Source organism: Hyla sarda, chromosome 2 (genome assembly GCF_029499605.1).
Source record: "Hyla sarda isolate aHylSar1 chromosome 2, aHylSar1.hap1, whole genome shotgun sequence".
NCBI lineage: Eukaryota > Metazoa > Chordata > Amphibia > Anura > Hylidae > Hyla > Hyla sarda.
This window is the reverse complement of record NC_079190.1, coordinates 402,334,476-402,354,013: the sequence shown is the minus strand read 5'-3', so window position 1 is coordinate 402,354,013 and position 19,538 is coordinate 402,334,476. Positions and strand designations below refer to the sequence as shown.

At 43.7% G+C, this 19,538-nt stretch overlaps 1 non-coding gene across 1 annotated transcript; it reads right to left on the bottom strand.

Moving 5' to 3' along the window:
* Nucleotides 1–19,031: 19,031 nt before the first annotated feature.
* Nucleotides 19,032–19,134, bottom strand: LOC130359722 (U6 spliceosomal RNA). Its single transcript, XR_008890413.1, has one exon. It is a non-coding gene; the product is annotated as a U6 spliceosomal RNA (small nuclear RNA).
* Nucleotides 19,135–19,538: the final 404 nt, after the last annotated feature.

Below are 19,538 nucleotides of genomic sequence, written 5' to 3'. Positions count from 1 at the left end.
AGCAGTACACCCGAGGGTTTCAAAACCCCTTTACATTGAAAGATCAATGTTGAAATTTCTATTAAGCATGTATTTAGCTCGTGCTAAGCATCCAAAAATGTAAAGCCCAAGCCCAGAGGCATCTGTAAGCCAAGTAATTCCTGAAAGGCACAGGAGCAGTCAGAAGCAGGCATCAGCAGTACCCAAGATGGTTTTATAACCCCTTACATTGAAAGAGTAATGTTGAAATCTCAATTAAGCATTTATGTTAGCTAGTGCTACCAGAACATATTTGGAGTTAATATCCCAGTCCCAGTAGCATCAGAAAATGATATAGTGGCTGAATTACACAGCCGGAAGGTGAGGAAAGCACAAGGAGTCCATGTAGTGTCTGAATGGTACAGCCTGAAAGTGGCTAAAGCATGAGGAGACCATTGAAATACAAGAATTTTAAATAGAAATCTAAGATTTTGAAATTGAAATTGAGGATTTTGAAATGGAACTTTTAACTCCCAAGTATTAGTGGCCCGGGCCCCGATGTGTGGGTACAAAGGCCCTAATCTAACAAAGAGTCCCATGTCACATGTCAGCACAATGACAGAGCCAGGAGGTGGCATCAGTAGGAGAAGACCATATAGTGTCTGAATGGCACAGCCTGGAGTTGGCTGAAGCATGAGGAGACCCCAGTGCTTAACAAAAATTGTCAGAATACCACCTGACATTCAAAATAATAAAATTATAGATACGTTCTCTGAAGAAAAGGATCCTTTATTAGAGGACAATATGAGTATTGTGTGTTCCAGGGACATTAGCTCATCGGAGGAACAGGAAAACATGATACAACTTAATTTTGGAACTGAAGAACCATAACAAAGAATGAATGAATGACTTAAAGCCTACTGGAACTGAGGAACTTCAAAATGGTAAATCTACCACCTGGGATAATCAGTCAATTCCAACAGTCGGTGGTCAGTATCCACAGTTCCCTGTTTCTGCTAGTCCTTGGCAATATTCCTTGTATTACTGGTCTGGTATCAACATGGCTATAATGCTGGGAGAGTAACTCAAGGATAGCCACATGTTTCCTACAATACACAGTCAATATATGGAGACCATATAGTGTCTGAATGGCACAGCCTGGAGGTGGCTGAAGCATGAGGATACCATGTAGTGGCTGAATGGCACAGCCTGGAGGTGGCATAAGGAGTCCTGAAAGTGACCCTAATGAAATGAATTTCTAAAACTGGGGGCCAGCACCTCAATTATGTTTTGCAGTATCCATCGCAGCACAATAAGAGAGCCTGGAGGTGGTAGCATCAGAATGAGGAGACCATAGAGCAGCACAATTATAGAATTTGGAGGTGGCAGCATCAGCAAGAAGAGACCATAAAGCAGCACAATTATAGATGGCCTGGAGGTAGCAGAATCAGCATGAGGAGAATATATGGCGACAGAGCCTGGAGGTGGTAGCATCAGAATGAGGAGACCACGTGGTGGCACAATGACAGAGCGTGGAGGTGGTAGCATCAGCATGAGGAGACCATATGGTGGCACAATGACAGAGCGTGGAGGTGGTAGCATTAGCATGAGGAGACCATAGAGCAGCTGAAAGAGAGAGCCTGGAGGTGGCAGCATCAGCATGAGGAGACCATATTGCGGCACAATGACAGAGCCTGGAGGTTGTAGCAATAGCATTAGGAGACCATAGAGCAGCACAATGACAGAGCCTGGAGGTGGCAGCAGCAGCAAGAGGACCATACTAAATGAGGGTTGAGTGTGAGGAACCCACCGACTGTTGACTGGGGGTGTCGAATGTCACTTGAAATGAAGTGGATGACCGAGTGAACCGATCAATCACGGCTGCTGGGTTGCTGGTCCCAACAGGACTGCTAGCTGACACTGGGAGCTCTGTCTCTGGCCGGCACACACCCCTACTCTGCTGTGACCTCTAGCTGCATCTGATGAATTTAGGCCTCTGCCACGTCCTGGTAATACTCTTCCTGACATTCTTATTGCGTATATGAGGGGAGTACAATACGCTTCACTACACTTAAAACAGTATTTGTCTAGAACAGCAGCAGGTGTGTACTATTGGCTGTCCTTTCACAGTATCTAAGCCCTTGACAGGTTAACAAGTACAAAATAGTACACTACTTAGATTTAGGTATGCAGTATGTACTGATGAGGGCAGAAAAATGCGCTACAATATGCATGAAAAACTATATTTTTGTAAAACACTAGCCGGTGAGTACTAGTACTTGTACTTTCACGGTATGTAGGCCCTTGACAGATTACAGGTACAAAATGGTACACTACTTAGATGTACGTATACGGTATGCACTTAGGAGAGCAGAAAAATTTGCTACAATACGCATTAAAAACTCTGTCTTTTTGTAAAACACCAGCCGGTGAGTACTAGTGCTTGGACTTTCACAGAATGTAGGCCCTTGACAGATTAACAGTTACAAAATGGGACAATACCTAAATGTACGTATGCGGAATGCACTGATGAGGGCAGAAAAATGCGCTACAATATGCATTAAAAACTGTGTATTTTTGTAAAACACCAGCGGTGATTGCTTTTGGCTGTCCTTTCACAGTATGTAGGCCCTTAACAGATTAACAGGTACAAAATAGTACCCTACTTAGATGTACGTATGCGGTATGCACTTAGGAGGGCAGAAGCATGCACTACAATGAGCCTAAAAAAAAAAGAAAGTTTTGTAAAACACCAGCCGGTGAGTACTAGTGCTTGGACTTTCACATTGTGTAGGCCCTTGACAGTTTAACAGGTACAAAATGGTACACTACTTAGATGTACATATGCGGTATGCACTGATGAGGGCAGAAAACTGTGCAACAATACGCATTAAAAACTCTGTATTTTTGTAAAACACCAGCCGGTGAGTACTAGGACGCACCGGCATATAAGACACACCCTATTTTAAACGTGCAAAATCTAGAAAAAAAAGATTCTGCACCCAACAGTGATCTTCAACCTGCGGACCTTCAGATGTTGCAAAACTACAACTCCCAGCATGCTGGGAGTTGTAGTTTTCCAACATCTGGAGGTCCGCAGGTTGAAGACCACTGGATAGGAGGTAGTATTCACCTGTCCCCGCCTCTCCGGACCCGTCACCGCTGTCCTGGATGTCGCTTCACCGCTGTCGCTGCATCCCGGTGGTGTCGCCGCGTCCCCGTGGTGTCCACGTCTTCTTCCCCGGGATCCACGCTCTCCGTCGCCGACATCACGTCGCTACGCACACCGCTCCTATTGGATGACGGGACGGCATGCGCGACGACGTGATGACGCCGAAGGAGAGGGGGATCCCGGCATGGAGCAGACACTGAGGAGGCAGGTAAGGTCCCTCCCGGTGTCCTAAAAAAAATCTAAGATATTGAGGAACGAGCATAACATAAAAAATAACTTTTATTAAATCATTTAAAACCTTCCGGACCAAAAAATTATAATAAAGTGCACTGTGTTCACACCAGTAATCAGTGATTTAAAGTTGGTTACAATTGGTTACAGTGACAATGTCGGGAGGTCAAGGTCAGACATGGGGTCAGGGACATTAGGTGGTAGGTGATACTAATCTCACCCTTGTCACTTGCCCTATTACTACCTTCTTGTATCTAGTGTTGATACGCCCTTAGAAGGGCAGCCCCACACTGGAACCTGACCCTGATATACCCTAGATGGCCCTATAGTTCCTATGCGTTTTGTCTGTTAGTCACAACAGAGTCTTCAGGGGATTAGGTATGGGTCAATAATAAGAGCATGCTATTTCAATCAAATTACAATAGCATACAGTAGAATCAAAAAATATTCAATATACAGGTCCACCAATGTGTGCCATATTCATTATGATCACACTATGGAGTTAGTGCAGTATCGGTTGTCATTGTCTAACTATTATCAAATGACCTCTCCTGATGGAAATATAGCATATATATAACATACAATTGTTGTCAGTGAACTCAGATAATGGCCCACTGGTTATGTTATATATAGTAAAATTTCAAATATGCACATATATTAACAATCAGATCCCTAGAGAGGGCTACTCACAATAACCCATAAACAGGAAATCTGGTTTGCTGACCCGGTTAGTCTGCCTGTGGGTAGAATGAGACTTGTAAGTAACTTGCAGCTCAAGTCATACAACAACATTAGCAACATGGCAGATTATTATATTACCTATAATCGTGGCTGCCAGTGTCCGTCCGGCACAGTGGCGCCTTCAAGAGGAGAGATCCTCCACTCTATCCTGCTGGAAGGTAGCAGGCTGAGCGGTAACCTCATGGAGTATAGCTCCGACTATAAATGTGTGCCGGCATCTTACATCACATCTGGGTGCGCGGTCAGGTGATGAGCTCCATCCTGCCGCGTCATGGATGGGCGCGGCTCACGCCCACAGACTATTACCGCACGTGGGAGTGTCTGACCACACTATGAACATTAACCCTGCAGCGACTGGTAGATTCTTAATAACAATTAGGTATGTGTGGTCTAATAAGTGCACCATAGATGGCAGTGGTTAGTACACAGATAGGCATTGCAAATAACCGCATTGCAAAATAACCACTCGCTATACACGCACCATCACCTACTTTATATACAAAAGGCAGCCTTCATGTACAGTAAGAGCAAGAAAAATGTGTAAATAAATAAGCAAACATATGCATGCAAGTATATTCAAAGCAAATAAATATATGCAAATACATTTTAAAGAGGAGTAATCCCCAATAGGTGAGTATGAAAATAATTATTTAGTTGTGGTGATACTTATGGGAGAAGTTATATCTAGCCAGTTATATCTGCCTAGGATCCTAGGATTAGATTAATTATATGGGAAACCTATGAGTTGATTATCCCTCCTAGGGGAATCAACAGGTCAGATGGTTCTTATGTCCTCATTCATACTGGGACGTCCCACACTTCAAACCACACATACTTTACCCATTGTTATATTGTAATCATAGATGGATACCAATAAATTGCCATCTTATTTTTAGAATGTGATCAAATAATTTACACAAAAACACATGCTATTAGTGTAAAGAAAGGGAATACAAATGTATTTTGGGATTATGAACAAAGTCAATTGGATGGATAGAATATTGTGACACTATAGAAATGGTGCCCAATTAACCTGTTCATTTAAGCCGTAGGGGACCATGGATTGTAATTGTACAATACATCTACTATCTAGTCTGTGGGAGTGAGCCGCGCCCATCCATGACGCGGCGGGATGGAGCGCGTCACCTGACCGCGCTCCCAGATGTGACGTAAGACACCGGCACACAATTATGGTCGGAGCTATGCTCCGTGAGGTTACCGCTCAGCCCGCTACCTTCCAGCGGGATAGAGTGGAGGATCTCTCCTCTTGAAGGCACCACTGAAGGACACTGGCGGCCACAGTTATAGGTAATGTAATAATCTGCCATGTTGCCAATGTTGTTGTATGACTTGAGCTGCAAGTTACTTACAAGTCTCATTCTACCCACAGGCAGACTAACCAGGTCAGCAAACCAGATTTCCTGTTTATGGGTTATCGTGAGTAGCCCTCTCTAGGGATCTGATTGTTAATATATGTGCATGTTTGAAATTTTACTATTTATAGCATAACCAGTGGACCATTATCTGAGTTCACTGACAAAAATTGTATGTTATATATATGCTATATGTGCATCAGGAGAGGTCATTTGATAATAGTTAGACAGTGACAACCGATACTGCACTAACTCCATAGTGTGATCATAATGAATATGGCACACATTGGTGGACCTGTATATTGAATATTTTTTGATTCTACTGTATGCTATTGTAATTTGATTGAAATAGCATGCTTCTATTATTGACCCATACCTAATCCCCTGAAGACTCTGTTGTGACTAACAGACAAAACGCATAGGAACTATAGGGCCATCTAGGGTATATTAGGGTCAGGTTCCAGTGTGGGGCCGCCCTTCTAAGGGCGAAGCAATACTAGCCAAGAAGGGAGTAATAGGGCAAGTGACAAGGGTGAGATTAATACCACCTACCACCTATTGTCCCTGACCCCCTGTCTGACCTTGACCTCCCGACATTGTCATTGTAACCAATTGTAACCAATTTTAAATCACTGATTACTGGTGTGAACACAGTGCACTTTATTATAATTTTTTCATTTTATGGTCCGGAAGGTTATAAATGATTTAATAAAAGTAAATTTTTATGTTATGCTCGTTCCTCAATATCTTAGATTTTTGTAACTAGCGAGGATACTCTTGATTGTTGACTCTGGGTTCAGTATCCCAAGACATTATACTGTTTTACATATATATTTAATGTCATAAGGTATGGCAGGATTCATAGCAGGATCCTTGGATACCGAAACATGGTTAGCACAGGCAAAGGAAGTCTTCTCTGAAGGAGACTTCGTACAGCCGAAATATACACCATCATTAAAAGCAGCCTTCAAGGAGCTTGTAGCTTGCCATAAAGAATACATAGTTTCTTTTTGGGAGGTACAATCTTTTGACAAGTAGAAAGCCTATCAGGCTGCATTTGTGGGAGGGGCTTAGCATATTTAACCACCGCTGTCCTCTCCCTCGGGGCGTATGCTGGGTTGACGTAGGGCGGCAGGAGGCTCATTGGGACTGGTGGTACAGGTAAGTGCCGGGTAACCGGCTGGTTGGTCACTTACTGGGTGCCCTGGTCTGCGGCGTTTGCTCCCCTGGTGGAGGCGGTCTCCGGCATCCAGGGTTGGCGGCGGCGCTCGGGAGGCATCGGCTTGCTCAGGCTGTCCGTGTCATACTGAAAGGTTGTGTGGCGCGGCCGCAGCATGGTAGGTGCAGGGAGACACGACCCACGTGGGTCTCCCTGCTACGGCATCCCACGAGCGTTCTCAGGTGGCAGCTGCCTTCGGCGGAGCTGCGAGGTGCCGGGCCAGGTCCTTACCGGCGGTGGGACGGGCAGCGCTTGGTTACAGCGGCCGGCACGGGGAGACGCGTCCCACGGGGGTCTCCTGGCTCCGGCGGATCACATGACTCACAGGGACTCTGAGCGGGCGAAGTCACGGCGTGCCGGTGAGAGAATCGGCTCTCCTGGCTGCAGTTCTGCTGAGGTGCAGCAGGTGGAGCTGCAATAAAGTGCAAAAAAAAAAGTTTGCGGCGGGGTAGTGCTAGCCAAGCGGACCGCATGTGTCCAGTTACCTGGACAGGGTTGCGGTACCTGGCGGGCTTGTCCGGCGCGGGGAGTCGCATCCCGCGTCCCACGTGGGCCTCCCTGCTCCGGCGGTGTCACGTGACACACGGGACTCCGGCCGGGCGGAGTCTCGACGTGTCAGTGGGTATAGCAGACTTGTGCTGCAGTTCCTCCTCTGGTTGGTAGGTGGCGCTGCAGTACAAGTAAATAAAATAAAAAATTCATAAATAAATACATAATAATATATACAAATAAATATACAAACATATAATATAGCAAGAAGAGTAATTGTTCTAAATATATGGTTGCAATGTGATTATGATAAGTCATGCATTGAGGGGTCTTGGTACTCCGGTGTTGGTGTACGTGCACCAATCACATGTATCCTTCTATAGGGGGGGGAGTTGAGGCAGGGGTTGCAGATACAATGTAGGATAAAGGTTTGTCGCAGTGGGTTGGGACAGATATACATGGGGGGGTTAGGTTGAGGTTAGGCAAGTCAGCTATCTGCCTGTTTTAGGCAGATAGTGCACGCAAGTGGTCAGGTAGCTTATAACAACGTTTCTCCTCTCCTCCCCAGATTGGGTGGTCTGTATACGGTTGGTGGTCATTTTATTCCTGTTTTTCTTTTTCCAAAAACTACACCGGTGGCTACGGTCAGTACCAACCAGATATCGTTCCGTTTTATTCCTCATCTTGCACGGTCACTGCGGTCATACCGTGCAGTCACTGATAGCATCCATGCCGCACGTTGCTACACAGCCTACGCTCATATCTTCGCTCCACACGTAACACATACACGGTAACTACTCATTGCACACTGCTTTCGCGACACATGGCAGTTGCCATACTGCACGTAGGTCACGGTGCGCGTAGGCACTCACAACGTTTCATATCGTGCAGTCACTCATAGCGTTTCATGCAGTCGTTCACAACGGTCATATTGTACACTCAAAAAAAAAAAATGCGTATATAGTACGTACATGCGTGGTAGCATATATGCAGAAGGTGCAGTTACAGTTTCGCATACAGTACACAAGGTCATAGTAGCATGCAGTAGGTTACAGGGTTAGGCATAACACATACGCTCGTTGCGTATTTGCAGTGGGTACATTGTAGTATCGTATACAGTACATGCGCTCACAGGGTTATATTGCAGTGGGTAGTTAGTATTGTATACAGTCCATGCGCTCATAGTCTCGTTGCAGTGGGTATAGTATGTTGTACACCAGTATACATGCTATAGTGTCATTGGTAGGGGTCACAGTCATAAGTGCCATATACAGTATTATGCTCATAGGGTGGCATGCAGTAGGTATAGTTAGGGTAGTTCGCAGTACATATGCACAGTGTTATATGCAGTGGGTACAGTCACACTGGTATGGTATACAGTGCATACGCTCATAGTGCAACAGGCGGTAGGCACAGTTAGGTGGCATACAGTGCTTATGCTCAGTGTCATCTGCAGCAGGTTCAGTTAGTGTTTTTGCTACAGCACGTATACTCATAGTGTCATATGCAGAACCCACAGTTAGTGTTGCATACAGTACATGTGCCCATAGTCTCTCACGCAGCAGATACAGTTACTGTTGTGTATAGTGCATACACCCGTTGTGTCACACGCTCCGTGTACAGACATAGGGTCATACAATCAGACCTTGAGCACTGTTCGTGTGCTTGTCATGGTCATATTGCACTCACGTGTGCCGTCCTTCCATACATACGCGGGTTACTATCCAGAACATATGCTCATAACTGTTGTTGTATCTAGCTTCATACTGTCTTACCATACACATAGCTCGCACTGTTCATGCGCTCATTGTGTTATATGCAATGTGTACAGACAGTGTTAAACACTCAGGCCTTGAGCACTGTTCGTGTGCTTGTCGTGGTCATATTGCACTTACGTGTGCCGTCCTTTCCATACATACATGGGTTACTATCCAGAACATATGCTCATAACTGTTGTTGTATCTAGCTTCATACTGTCTTACCATACACATAGCTCGCACTGTTCATACGCTCATTGTGTTATACGCAAGGTGTACATACAGTGTTAAACAATCAGGCCTTGAGCACTGTTTGTGTGCTTGTCGTGGTCATATTGCACTCACGTGTGCCGTCCTTTCCATACATACGCGGGTTGCTATACAGAACATATGCGCATAACTGTTGTTGTATCTAGCTTCATACTGTCGTACCATACACATAGTTCGCACTGTTCATACGCTCATTGTGTTATTTGCAGTGTGTACAGACAGTGTTAAACACACTGTTCGTGTGCTTGTCGTGGTCATATTGCACTCACGTGGGCCACTATTCAGATCATATGCTTATAACTGTTGTCGTATTTAGCTCATACTGGCTCACCATTCACATAGCTCGCACTGGTCATACGCTCATGGATGCATACGGAGTACACTACACATACGTTTGTAGCTTTCATATGGTACAGATGGTCATAGCTGGTACTCTACAATTACCAATAGGTACACCGCACATACCTCTGTGCCAGTGGACTTCGCATGCATTTAAACTAGCACTTTCAGGTTTGTCTAACATAACACAGTATTCCTTTCTCTTTGACACGAATGTCATTCTATCTTGCATCGGGTTCTGCCACTCTTCTCTGGACTTATCTCATAGTACCATCAAATCTCATCTTTCAGGTATCCAGCACTTCATTTCTTTATTGCACCCGGACAGACTTTCTATGCTTTCGTCTCAGGCTGTCAAGGCTGCGCTCAGAGGGGTCTTGGCTGTAGCTCCAGTATTCCGGCTCAGGAGGCCTATCAGTGGTGAACTGTTTAGGTCATTGTCTAACGTGTTGGACGGTAACCCGTTTGGATTCGAGCACAGCCTGATACTGAAGTCGGCAGAGTACCTAGTGTTCTATGGTTCCTCTGACCGAGAGAATTCTCTTGTGCCAGGCGGGGTTCGGCACACTCACCGAAAGCTCACTTAAGGTGGCAGGGTTCTTGGTTTGAGGTTTCACTTTCTGTCACCAAAACTTCCCGGTGGGGTGCTGTGGTCGGTTTCTTCCTTTCAGGCAACAAGTGGTGCACGGTGGCGGGGTTGTCGCAACTGGTAAACTTTCTCCGCGACAAGCCTTCGGAGTCGCCACTGTTGCCTTTCAGTGCGGGGGCTCTGTCCACCTCTTTATTCATATCACATGTCCGCACATTGCTTCGTACATTAGGCTACAACCCTAGGAAATATTCAGGACACTCATTTCGGATAGGAGTTGCAACTACGGCCTCCAGGCACAAAATACCAACACGTGATACAGAAGTTGGGCAGATGGCGCTCTGACGCATACACCACTCATGTCCCAGATCCCTCGAGGGAGATGGTAGATGCTTTTCACTATTTGGCGTTATAATAAACATTACTCAAATTACCCTAAATGGTGTTGTCTTTTTTGCCCTCTAAAGGCGGACCCTCGGCACGGTTTTCAGGCACACCACAACCGCTGCTCTAGGGGGGCAGGTAGATGTTAAGTTACAGTGATGTTAATCATGTTTCTTTCAGGCTTCCCTGGTGGCAGGTAACAGGTAAGACTACGTACAGTGATGAGTCCTGACCACAACTACATTAAACATACCAGAGAAGAGAGAGCAAGTCCAGCTCACCACCTACCCCGCCTTGTCTCGGACACGTGTAGACCAGCAAGTAAGAGATAAGCAAAGGAGAAGAAGGCGTCCAGCACTTGGCATGCGGTAAAAACGACTGCTTTTTGCAATGGTGACGCGTTTCAGTGGAACATGTCCGCCTTAGTCATGCCAGTATGACTAAGACGGACATGTTCCGCTGAAACGCGTCACCATTGTCCATGCCGCAGTGTTTGTGTCCCATTGACAAAGAATAAAGCAGTCGTTTTTACCGCATGCTGAGTGCTGAACGCCTTCTTCTCCTTTGCCTACATTAAACATAAGATTGTACCCAGAGGCTTACGTGTACCTTTGTTACCACCCCATAGACTCCGCACCCCGGGGGTACTGGCAAAGTGGGAGACAAAATCCACTGAATTCTCACTCCGACTAATGCAAGTCCTCCTGGAGGAGGAGACACTTAATTTGGATAAAGCAGGAAAATGATTAAAAGAAAAAACTGAACTAACATAGCAGTTAAAATAGGATCCTGACTTTCAAACCAAAGAAACACAACTCAAAAACACAATAGAGCGCTTTCAATTCTTTTTGAAAGAACGAAAACACGCTCAGTTTGAGCGTGACGTTCATGATTTCAAAGACAATAAAGCGTATTCAGTAATAGAAAAGAAGGACTTACCTAAAGAATCAGAGACTGAGTTATCCTCGTCCGAGACTGATTTTTCAGAATCAGAAAGACCAGCCCGAGGGAGGGAGAGAGGAAAAGGTACAAGTAGACTGAGAGGTCGCACAAGGGGAGGTAACAATACACAATGAGGGGGGGGGGGGGGTGGAAGAGGTCGGGGTAAGTACCAACAAAGCCAAGATCCATCTACAGGGCCATCTGCTACATCCTTATCTTCCAATATTTTTTTTTAGATCAGGGACCCCCACCAGACAGTTACCCCCTACACAGCAGGGGACGGGGACAGGGACGCAAACAATGACACAAGACAATCTGCAGATCATCAATTTGAGCGAAACCCACATCACACTTGAACAGATGTGTCTACTCCAGAAGGGCCTTAGCTTTGTACCAACGGCCAATTATGATTGCTTTTCTTGGATAAAAGACATTAATCTGTTTGCAAGGCGCCTTAAATGGCACAAGTTTTAAAAAAAATCATAACTAAAGGGAGTGTATGGAGTTGGGCATCACAATGAATGATCTTCCAGTTGCCAGAGAACTTAGGGAATTGCTCACGGATAATGAAAGAGCAAGGGATGAGGGTCCATTCTCAAAATGTAAGTTGCCTAGCAAAAAGTTTCCCCCAGTCTCTGACATATCATGTATTGATGTCTTTGTAAATTATTTCACGAAAGATCTGCAGTCCCTAACCCCGACAGAGACCTTAAACAACCTATCTAGAAAGGAGCGTCAGGCACTAAAATCTCTCGAACGTAACAACAGTATTGCAGTGAAACCATCGGACAAAGGTGGGAATATTTTAATCATGGAGAGAGACAAATATATAGAGATGTGCCTGGCCCTCCTTCAAGATAAACATACCTATGAGATTTTGGATTCCAATCCCACCTCAGACTACTTGAGAGATCTCAAAAGTATCTTAGATGAGGCCTTATCGGCAAAACTCATAGATAAAAACAAATAGGATCTCCCTTGAAGGGAAGGCCTATAGTTTCAGGCATCGGGAGTGTGTCTCAGAATGTGGGGATCTACCTTGACCAGATTCTGAGAGATTTTGTATACAGTTTACCATCATATACACGCGATACAGCAGATCTTTTACGTAAAATTGACAAAATAGAGGTAGGTCCGGGTGTACTCCTCACTGGCATTGACGTGGAGGCACTCTATTCCTCTATCCCCCATTCATCTGGTCTCAGAGCGGTGTCCTTCTACCTGTCAACAAGAGGGTCACAGATGGACCCACATAACCATTTCGTGTTATCCTTGTTGCAGTTCGTACTTACGTGAAATTATCTTACTTTTAATTGCCGCTATTACCACCAACTCAGGGGCACAGCTATGGGGAGCCCATGTGCCAACTCTTATGCCAATTTGCTCCTGTGTTGGTGGGAGGCCACCCACGTTTTTACAGAGAACATTGAGGTCATCACTGACCGGGCCCATATATGGGCCCGATACATTGATGACATCTTTGTTCTCTGGAATGGAAAACAGCCACAATTTGAGGAGTTGATCAGACTGATCAACGTTAACAAGATCGGTCTAACCTTTACTTTTGAAGTAAGTAATGCCAGACTACCATTTTTGGATGTGGTCATCTCCAAAAACACAGGGGGAGGATTGGACACGAGTATATACCAGAAAACCACAGCCACGAACAGTCTCCTGAGGTGGGAGAGCTGCCACCCGGGGCCCCTCAAACGAGGGATCCCCAAGGGGCAGTATCTCCACCTCAGGAGGAACTGTTCATCAGTGGCGGAATACAAGCACCAGGCATATATGCTAAGAGATCGGTTTGTTAATCATGGATATCCGGGCTATATCCTTTCATCAGCATACAAAAATGCGCTAGAAAAAAACAGGGAAGAACTTCTCGAGTCCAAGCCTAAAATCCCAGACTCTAAAGTGGCACGTATAATAGGGACCTATGACAAGGCTAATGGCAATATTCGTGAAATTGTGGAAAAATATTGGGAAATACTTCAAATGGACCCCGACCTAAGTGACATTGTCTTGATCCGGCCCCAGATTACCTTTAGAAGGGCAAAAAATCTAGGTGACCATTTGGTCCACAGCCACCTTGCCCTCTACCAGCAACAAGGACATGGCTGAATAAAACACCGATAAGAGGTCATTTTAAATGCAGCAGATGCAAAGCCTGCGCATTTATGGAGAAAACCAGTGAATTTTAATCTCTAGTGACAGGTCAGGACTATGTAATTAGGGACTTTATAAACTGTTCCACAAGGGGGATGATCTATATGGCTACATGCTCTTGCCCACTATCCTATGTAGGAAAGACTATTCGCGAATTGAGAAGAAGGGTCCTCGAGCACATGGGGGATATTAGGAACGAACGAGAGACGCCCCTGGCAAGACATGTGATCCAACATCATGGAGGTGATTTTGAAGTATTAAAAATCAGGGGCATAGAAAAGATCATGCCATCACCTCGGGGGGGGGGGGGGGGGGGCGGTTGTTCGATTTTGATTGTATCATCCTACAACACGAAAGGAGATGTATTGTACAATTACAATCCATGGTCCCCTATGGCTTACATGAACAGGTTAATTGGGCACAATTTCTATAGTGTCACAATATTCTATCCATCCGATTGACTTTGTTCATAATCCCAAAATACATTTGTATTCCCTTTCTTTACACTAGTAGCATGTGTTTTTGTGTAAATTATTCGATCACATTCTAAAAATAAGATGGCAATTTATTGGTATCCATCTATAATTACAATATAACAATGGGTAAAGTATGTGTGGTGGGAAGTGTGGGATGTCCCAGTATGAATGAGGACATAAGAACCATCTGACCTGACAATTCCCCTAGGAGGGATAATCTACTCATAGGTTATCCATATAATTAATCTAATACCTGCGATGGATCCTAGGCAGTTGGCTAGATATAACTTCTCCCATAAGTATCACCACAACTAAATAATTATTATTTTCATACTCATCTATTGGGGATTACTCCTCTTTAAAATGTATTTGCATATATGTATTTGCTTTGAATATACTTGCATGCATATGTTTGCTTATTTATTTACACATTTTTCTTGCTCTTACTGTACATGAAGGCTGCCTTTTGTATATAAAGTAGGTGATGGTGATGGCTGCCTTTTGTATATAAAGTAGGTGATGGTGCTTGTATAGCGAGTGGTTATTTTGCAATGCGGTTATTTGCAATGCCTATCTGTGCACTAACCACTGCCATCTATGGTACCGCTGTGAACATAGACACATACCTAATTGTTGTTAAGAATCTAACAGTCGCTGCAGGGTTAATGTTCATAGTGCGGTCAGACACTCCCATGGGCGGTAATAGTCTGTGGGAGTGAGCTGCGCCCATCCATGACGCGGCGGGATGGGGCGCGTCACCTGACCGCGCACCCGCATGTGACGTAAGACGCCGGAACACATTTATAGTCGGAGCTATGCTCCGTGAGGTTACCGCTCAGCCCGCTACCTTCCAGCGGGATAGAGTGGATGATCTCTCCTCTTGAAGGCACCACTGTGCCGGACGAACACTGGCGGCCACGGTTATAGGTAATGTAATAATCTGCCATGTTGCTAATGTTGTTGTATGACTTGAGCTGCAAGTTACTTACAAGTCTCATTCTACCCACAGGCAGACTAACCGGGTCAGAAAACCAGATCTCCTGTTTATGGGTTATCGTGAGTAGCCCTCTCTAGGGATCTGATTGTTAATATATGTGCATATTTGAAATTTTACTATATATAGCATAACCAGTGGGCCATTATCTGAGTTCACTGACAAAAATTGTATGTTATATATATGCTATATGTGCATCAGGAGAGGTCATTTGATAATAGTTAGACAGTGACAACCGATACTGCACTAACTCCATAGTGTGATCATAATGAATATGGCACACATTGGTGGACCTGTATATTGAATATTTTTTTATTCTACTGTATGCTATTGTAATTTGATTGAATTAGCATGCTGCTATTATTGACCCATACCTAATCCCCTGAAGACTCTGTTGTGACTAACAGACGAAACGCGTAGGTACTATAGGGCCATCTAGGGTATATTAGAGTCAGGTTCCAGTATGGGGCCGCTGTACTGTTGTACATATACCCTCCCGTGTCCTCTAAGCTGTTCGGGACGCCGCAGCGGTCCCGAACAGCCAGACTGAACAGCCGGGTTAGTGTTATTTTCGCTTCAGACGCGGCGGTCAGCTTTGATCGCTGTGTCTGAAGGGTTAATACAGGACATCACCGCGATCAGTGTTGTCCTGTATTAGCCGCCGGTCCCCGCCGTTGATGGCTGCAGGTATTTGCCGTATAAGACGCACCAACTTTTCCCCCCCAGTTTTGGGGAAGTAAAAGTGTGTCTTATACGGCGAAAAATACGGTAGATGTACGTATACGGCACTTAGGAGGGCAGAAAAATTTGCTACGATACGCATTAAAAACTCTGTCTTTTTGTAAAACACCAGCCGGTGAGTACTAGTGCTTGGACTTTCACAGTATGTAGGCCCTTGACAGATTGACAGTTACAAAATGGTACAATACTTAGATGTACGTATACGGTATGCACTGATGAGGGCAGAAAAATGCGCTACAATACGCATTAAAAACTCTGTATTTTTGTAAAACACCAGCTGGTGATTACTTTTGGCTGTACTTTCACATTATGTAGGCCCTTGACAGATTAATGGGTACAAAATGGTACACTACTTAGATGTACGTGTGCGCTATGCACTGATGAGGGCAAATAAATGCGCTACAATGAGCCTAAAAACTCTGTATTTTTGTAAAACACCAACCGGTGAGTACTATTGCTTGGACTTTCACAGTATGTAGGCCCTTGACAAATTAAAAAGTACAAAATCATACACTACTTAGATGTTCAAATGCGGTATGCACTGATGAGGGCAGAGAAATGTGCTACAATACGCATTAAAACTCTGTATTTTTGTAAAACAACAGCCGGTGAGTACTAGTGCTTCGACATTTACAGAATGTAGGCCCTTGACAGATTAACAGGTACAATATGGTACATTACTTAGATGTAGGTATGTGGTAATGCACTACTTAGATGTAGGTATGTGGTTTGCATGTATGAGGCCAAAAAAATGCGCTACAGTACACTTTGATAATGTATTTTCATGAAACAACAGCCAGTGATTAGTTTTCCCTGGCCTTTCACTGTATGTAGGCTTGTTACAGATTAACAGGTACAAAAAGGTGCACTACTTAGATGTAGGTATGTGGTTTGCATGTATGAGGGCAGAAAAATGCGCTACATTACACTTGGAAAACATATTTTCGTAAAACACTAGCCAGTGATTACTTTTGACTGGACTTTCCCAATATCTAAACTTGTTACAGATTTACAGATACAAAATAGTAGACTGCTTTGATGTAGGTATGTGGTATGCACGTATGAGGACAGACAAATGCACTAAAGTCCGCTGAGAAAACATATTTTTGCACAGCAGCAGGACACAACAGTGAAGCACCACAAGAAAAGGGGATTAAACCCTAAATTGCACTCTGTCACAGAGTGTTAAGAATGGTGTGAACTGGATTTCCTACCGTCTATAGACTAGTATAAGCAGCAGATGATTTCTTGTGGAAAAAATAGACAGAATTGGGCTGAAAAATCATTCATGCCTCCTGTGATACGGATCATGAAGTTAAGGCAGCTTGTTGATATGTATGAGGCAATGAAAAGCTATCTGCCCCTCTCTGATAAAATGCTGAATGAAGTCACTGGGAGCTTAATGGCTGGCGTCATAATCCTTTTCAGTGACAACAAGCAAAGCACTGCACTTCTCTCTGTCCACAACGCTGATGTAAATAGCAGTTGGCAGTGGAATGCTGCTGTATAATCAATTCAGCGTCTCTGTGTAACACACACGACACGCAGTCCGTCCGATCTCTGCAGTGTATATGGCATGAAATTAGCAGCCGCAAAATGGCTGCTGATTAAATAGGGCTGTGACATCACAGGGGTCAATGAATGCTGATAGGCTGCATCCCGCATGTGATTCAGGGTCATCACGCCTACCTCGCTTCCCACCTCGCATTCCCGTCTTCCCAGCATTCCCTGCCCCATGTAATGACATGTGCATCTGCCATTTTAGGTGTCTTGGAGCCTGGAACGCTGTAAAATGAAACGATTTGCGCAATAGAATCGCAGCGATATTCACATTTGTTGTGAATGGAATAAATCCAGAAATTCGTAACGAATTCGGGATCGTCTGCTTTGATTCGATCATCTCTAGTCAGAATATAACAATTTTAGGCTTACTAATTTTAAGCATACTATTAATATAAAGCAAAACCCATAGAAATTGTGTATCATTGTAATCGTATGTACCTACAGAATACATTTTACCGTAAGGTCTGCTGCCTACAAACTAAACCACCTAAAAGTTGCATAATGGCTTTTATTTATTTATTTTATTTATTTATTTATTTTTTGTATTTTAGCAAAACTAATGATCTGTCAGGAAAATATTTTAACTTAATTAAGAAGAGACAAGAACAGATAGCAAAATTAAGCATTCTTAGGAAATTCCTATGACATCCTGGTCAGAAAAAGTAACACATTAATACAGGGATGGCCTCTAATGTGTATAACCTCCCCCTGGACATCTAAGCATCAAAACTACATGGATTTAAATGAATTATTTAAAGGAATACTGTGGTGTAGGACAATTTATCCCTATCCAGTGGAACGCCTGCCCAGCTTTTCCCATGCATAAAGCAATTTCTGCACCGTTCAAAGAGACAACTTACTTCTGGTTCTCAAATAGAGATGTATAGAGGGGCAGTTTTGGCCACCACTTCATATTATGCTCTTCACTCATGCTGTGGTACTGTGTAGGAGATTGCGGGGGTCCCAGCAGTTGGAACCCCTGCGATCAGACACTTATCCCCTATGGTGTTGAACAACATATCCCCTATGCTTTAGATAGGGGATATGTTGTTCAACACGATAGTACTCCTTTAAGTTATGATAAATATTTTCACAACAAACTATATGACTGTTCAGCACCTCCGGCTTTACACAATGCTTACGACAGACTGGTTTTCATTTCCATTGTGATGTTATCCCTTTAAAATGATTTACCTTCTACAAAAAAATAGCAATTTATTTACCCTAAAATTTCTTCAATGGGCTATGACATAAATATATATTGCAAAACACTGGACACTTAAGAGACCATTTAAAACCCCTTTGATAACATGATAGGATCTACTGGCATTTGGAGCCCTCATCAATTGTTTGTTACAGATTCCTCCATGATGATATGTATATGCAATTTTTGGAGAAGGTATGCTATAGACTTGACATAGCTTTTCTTTCAGGCTCCACTGAACCACTTACGCTTCAGTCAATACAAAATGAGTTTATATAATTGGTGAAACAAAGTTGTTTTCTAAGAGAACTCGTTTGGTTTTTACAGATGATACAAATCCAAAGAAAAAAATTATAAAAAGTTAATAATTATCAGAATCCTATATAAAACTTTACCTATTATGAAATCTTTTTTTTTTGTTTTTGTTGTATGGAACATTTCACAAATTTGCTTTTTATCCTTGTACAGGAGCCATGCTAACCTTCTATGTATTTTTCCAAATTTAGAATATGTGCTGCCGAAGCAAGTATTCCTCTTATAAAATTTGGTGAGAAAGAACTATATACGCAGTCTATATCTGTCTACAGATATAGCACAGATATACAGGATATGTTATGGTCATTTTGCTGTGTGTTATAAATTAATGAGCAGATATGTAAAAAAACAAAAAAAAACAACAATGCATTCTCACAATTTTTTTAAAGTTGCTTAGCCCAAGAAGGACTCATATCTGGTGGGACTTCCAGTTTTTAAAACTCTTTAGGTCTTAAAGGGGTACTCGGCACCTAGACATGTTATCCCCTTTACAGCTGTCACACCCCTCCCATAGACATGAATGGAGAGGGGGCATGGCTTGACGTCATGATCACAGAACCCCCATTCATCCGTGGCCATAACACCACAACTGCCCCGAAGATCGCGGGGGTCCCA